Source organism: Urocitellus parryii, chromosome 3, assembly GCF_045843805.1.
Source record: "Urocitellus parryii isolate mUroPar1 chromosome 3, mUroPar1.hap1, whole genome shotgun sequence".
Taxonomy (NCBI): Eukaryota; Metazoa; Chordata; class Mammalia; order Rodentia; family Sciuridae; genus Urocitellus; species Urocitellus parryii.
In genome coordinates this window covers 103,350,624-103,355,298 of record NC_135533.1, presented here as the reverse complement: position 1 = coordinate 103,355,298, position 4,675 = coordinate 103,350,624, and the positions used below count along the sequence as shown (strand labels likewise).

Below are 4,675 nucleotides of genomic sequence, written 5' to 3'. Positions count from 1 at the left end.
CATAAAATAGAGGTTGGAGCTATAGTTATTATTGCTATTGATTATCTGATAGCATCAGAACAAAATATATAAAAAAGGACTAGTAAACAAAGTAAAATTTATTTTAAAACAGTGCTACAGCAAACAAACACACACTAAAAATGGGGAGGGGGAGACAAAATACCTGGAACTTCTATGTATCAACTTTTTTCTTTGTCCCTACAAATATACCACTTCTTTTTGAAAAGGCCACTTTATAAAAAGAACAAAATGTTTATTTTGTCTTTAAAGTGCTAACTCATCTCTGGCTTGAGAATCACCTATTGCTTTAAAAGGTCCTTTAGTACAACCCTGGCGCTATTGTCAGGAAACACTGGCAATGGTGTAAAGGTGGGCATGAAGTCTGAGAAGGGATTCAAAAGGAGATTCCCAGGTCCACCAGGTCCAAGTCCAGCTAGACTAATCAGTGTCACAGCCACAGAACGTGGTACCAAGAATGGATTCACAGCTGCTCTTTTACCAGCTCTGAATTCTGCTGCATCTTTCAAACTTCTTGGTACATTCTCACCTTCCTTTCTCCTTCCTCTGGAGTCTAGACATTTCATGGCAGGAGCAGAAAGTTTCAGTGATGGAACACATGAAGGAGATTCTGTTTCCAGAAATTTAACAAAAAGTTCTGAAAAAGAACTATTAAACAGACATTGCTCATTGGTCTCAAAGATGTGTTGGGGACATTTTTTGATCCTCCTCCAAGCCAACCCATCATCCACTTAGTAACACCACCATCATCTCCATTCAACAACTGCTCCATTTCCTCCTTTTGAATGTCCAGGATGCTTCCCATTAACTGTCACACTTCATGATGCTTACTTTTCAGTGTATGGAAAAACCCAACGAACAGGTTTCTCATTAGGGCTTTGTCCACTTTTCCTTCTGTGCCATTTTCTGAGTTCATCAATTTCTTTTGTGCATCATTCAACATTTCTTGTTGGAGCTCATTTTGCTTTTTAAGTCCTTCAATCTGTTCTTCCTTTAGATGTAACTGTTGTGAAAGTCTGGTTGCTGAATCCAACACACCATTGGCTTCATCCAAATGTTCCTGTAATAATAATACCTCTCTTTCTAGGTTTTCTGCCTTTTCCTTCCATTTGGTTATATGTTGTCTTTCCTTTTCTAATTCAGCTGAATACATAGCTTTTTATTCTTGTTGGAAACGCTCTAGAACCATGTGCAGGTGAGTTAATGACATGGCATACTCCTTTCCTTGTTCCTGGTAGAGCAAAAGCTGCATTGCATTCTCATCTCTCTCTTGGGAGAGTAAACACACCTGTTTCTGCAGGGACTCTACTATCTGCACACTGGCTTGATGCTTTGAATTAGAAGAGAAAAGTAGCTTTTTCTCCAATAGTGTGACTTTTCTCTCTCAGGTTCCTCTCTTCTCTGCAGCCCAAATTTCCTGGGTGTAAGAATCTTCTGATTCTAAAAGATGGCTCCTCAGTCTTTGTACCTCCTGATTTAAGTGTAATTCTTTGTCACATGGGTGTTGAACCTCTTGCTAGAGGGTACTCTTTTCCATCTGTTTGTTCTTTAGGGACAAGGTGAGTTGGTCTGTCTCCTGATGACATAGAATGGCCTTCTCCTGCATGGATTTAACTGCATTTAAAAGCTGTTTGAATTCCTCATCCTTGCCCTGTTCCTTTTCTTGTTAAAGTTTCTCAAAGGCAAGAGCTTTCTCCTTCATCAACTGGTACTACAACTCTTGTTCTCACAGCATCACATAGAACTTCAAGTTCATCTCTTGTAATGCTTGATACTCCATTTCCTTTTCTTTGGATGTTTCTATTCTTTTTACATTTTCCCTTTTGAGAAATGTCCATTTCTAAAATTAATATTCTCTCCTTGAGGTTTGTTATTACTTGCCTCAACAACTCATTTTTATTCACTTTGTTAGTGAACTTTGCATTTGAAGAAAGTATCTGATCACTTTTGGTTTGGATTAAGAGGTCTTTATCTTTCAGTAAATTTTGTAACAGATCTTGCTTTTCCTTGAGCTGTTTAATTTCGGAATCAGTTTGTTCATGTTCTTTCTTTTCTCTCTTGGAGGTGGCAGCAGTTACATCAGACAACCTGTGGTTATTCTCCTGGAGCTCCTTAATGGTGGCCCTCTTTTTCTTGCAGTGATTTTCTCAGCTCTTCAACCTCTGCTGACTGGGAGTAAGTGATGAGGTAGACGAGAGCTGGGGTGTAATCATATCAAGTTTTCCTAAAAAGAGATCTTTGCTGCTGCAAAGTTGCCCTAGGCACTGCTGCACCTGGCCTAATTTGTGCCCCAAATATTTGAGTTTGATTTCGTTCAGCTCATAACAGTGGATGAGGCCAGTGTAGTCTGCTTCTAATTTAGAACTATTATCACTGTCAACCAAAACATTGGCTTCAAGTTGAAGAAGGTCTTCCTCATGTTGGGCTGACTCAAGAGGCAGATTTTGGACGGTTTTCATTACCTGTTGTTTCCATTCCTTCATTTTTTTTTCACTTGCTGTTTAATTCATCGAGTTCTTGTAGGAGCTCCTTGAACTGATGACTATTAACACCTGGAACCTCATGTCCAGTGCCAGAGGTTTGTAAAACTTCCAAAAAGTCTGAGATTTCTGACTTAGTGCATCTATTTCAATGTCTTCCTCTCTAATATACGAGATAAATTATCCAGAGTTTCTCTAAACATATCTTGATCACTATTTTCAAATTTGGTGGACTTTTTTTATTTTCTTCTTGAAGTTGGATGAGGGCTGCTGCTTTGGCAGCAACTATATCCTCCATTTTCTGATGTTCTGCTTGCAGTTGGATATTTTCTTTTGTCTTCTCATTCAAAACAGCTAATATTTGTTCTCTTTCCATAGTGAATGTCTGCAGTTGCTGCTGAAGGGAAATGACATCCTGGGTAGGAACCTTAATAAATTTTAGCCCGAAGAGCTTGTATCTCCACGTCTTTCTGCTGGATAACTTGAGTCAGTTTACCAACTTCATCTTTGGATAGCTGATCAATCTGTTTGGTTAAAGATATATTCTTTTCATTTAAAAATTGAGTGTCAAGTTCTTATTCTTGGATTCCTTTCACTAATTTTTCAGTTTCATAGTTATACAGGTCGTGTTTTTCACTTCCATTTTCTATAGGAAGGCTTTTAACTTTTGTTTCTTGAAAAATATCAGAATTGTCTGAGTGTTGTGCATGTCTTCCTGCAACTGGGCTTTTATTGTTCAATGGTTTTCTGCAAATTCTTAATTTCCTCATCTTTCTGCTCCATTATAGAAGGCTGCAATTGACTACATTCCTGTTTCAAGTTTTCACAGTTTAATTATTTGTCATTTTTCCACATTGAGCTGTTCTCTCTCTTCAAAGCGTCTCTGTCATTTTCTGCCAAAGATAACTTTTTATTTATGTTTTTTATTTGATCCTCAAGTTCTTCCATCTTTGTTGCAGACTCTACATTTTAAGTTTGTAGAACCTGATTAGTTTTTTCCATCTCACATATTTTAGACTCATTAGTTACTGTAACTCCTGAGTCACCTGAATGTACAGATTTTCAATTCTTTCTTGTCATTTAATTCCTCTTGATACTGGCATCTTATCTCTGCCAGTTTCTGTTGATGTGCATTCTACAAAACTGACATTTCCTCTTGATGATTATCAAGGTCTTGACTTTGGTTTTGTTCAAGTACCTTAATAGCATTTTGTAGTTTGCAGATTTCACTTTGATCAGAATTATGTGTTCCCTTTGCCTGAGCTATACATATCCCTCTAATGGCCAACTTGAGATTCAAGTCTTGAAACTTCAATTGACAGTCTGTTGATTTCTTGTTGTGATGAAATGATATCACCGAGGTCCATGTCATCATCAGGAAAAGGTGAACAAAGATGACTGATCCCATAAACATATAAAGACCATTCAGTGGTTGCTGGTATACCACCAGCTCCTGAATGTACTGACTGCAGTGTGGACAACTCATCTTGCAGTGCAAACTGTCTTGCTTTCAGGCAACTGAAAGCAGTTGGGGAAAGTGAGGGAAGCCAAGCTGCCCCTGACGTGACCCAAGGAGTGGCCCAAGCCAGACCCTAGGCCTCCAAACCAGGAAGACATCTCAGCAATTTCAGTGAGCCACCTCCGTCTGTATCCACCTCCACTTTGAACCTCCTAGAGTGCTGTGGTGTCAATTATGACCCAAGCACTCAGAATTCCGCAAAGGGGGGGGGGGGCTCGTGCCAACTGTTGTGTTTTGCCTGGAAACGCAGGGGCCTGGCCTGGGCTTGCACCAGGGACTTGCCCCCAGTGGCCCAGTCACTCCATGGGGCCTTGGCTCCTTCCCTCCACTTTCCTCCCTTGGGCTTGAGTGACTTCTTCCCCAGTGTTGGGGACTTGCTCCAGCTCACAGACTGCTGTAATTTTCTTTTAGTAGATATACAATGTTTTCTTTTATAAACTAAAGAATTCACAACTTTGCTACATCATATTTTGTTTGCATATAGCCCAAATTCTGAGGTATATATCTTTTTCATATGGGTTGGATCTTTCTTCTTTTCTGTTATAAATGAATTATTTTCATCTTAATATAATTAAATTTAACACATATAATCATAAAAAAAGAGGTTGGAGCTATAGTTTTTATTGCTATTGATTACCTGATAGCACAGGAACAAAAT

General features: G+C 38.9%; 1 pseudogene; it reads right to left on the bottom strand.

Moving 5' to 3' along the window:
- Positions 1-299: 299 nt before the first annotated feature.
- LOC144253721 (thyroid receptor-interacting protein 11 pseudogene) lies at positions 300-4,322 on the bottom strand (annotated as a pseudogene).
- Positions 4,323-4,675: the final 353 nt, after the last annotated feature.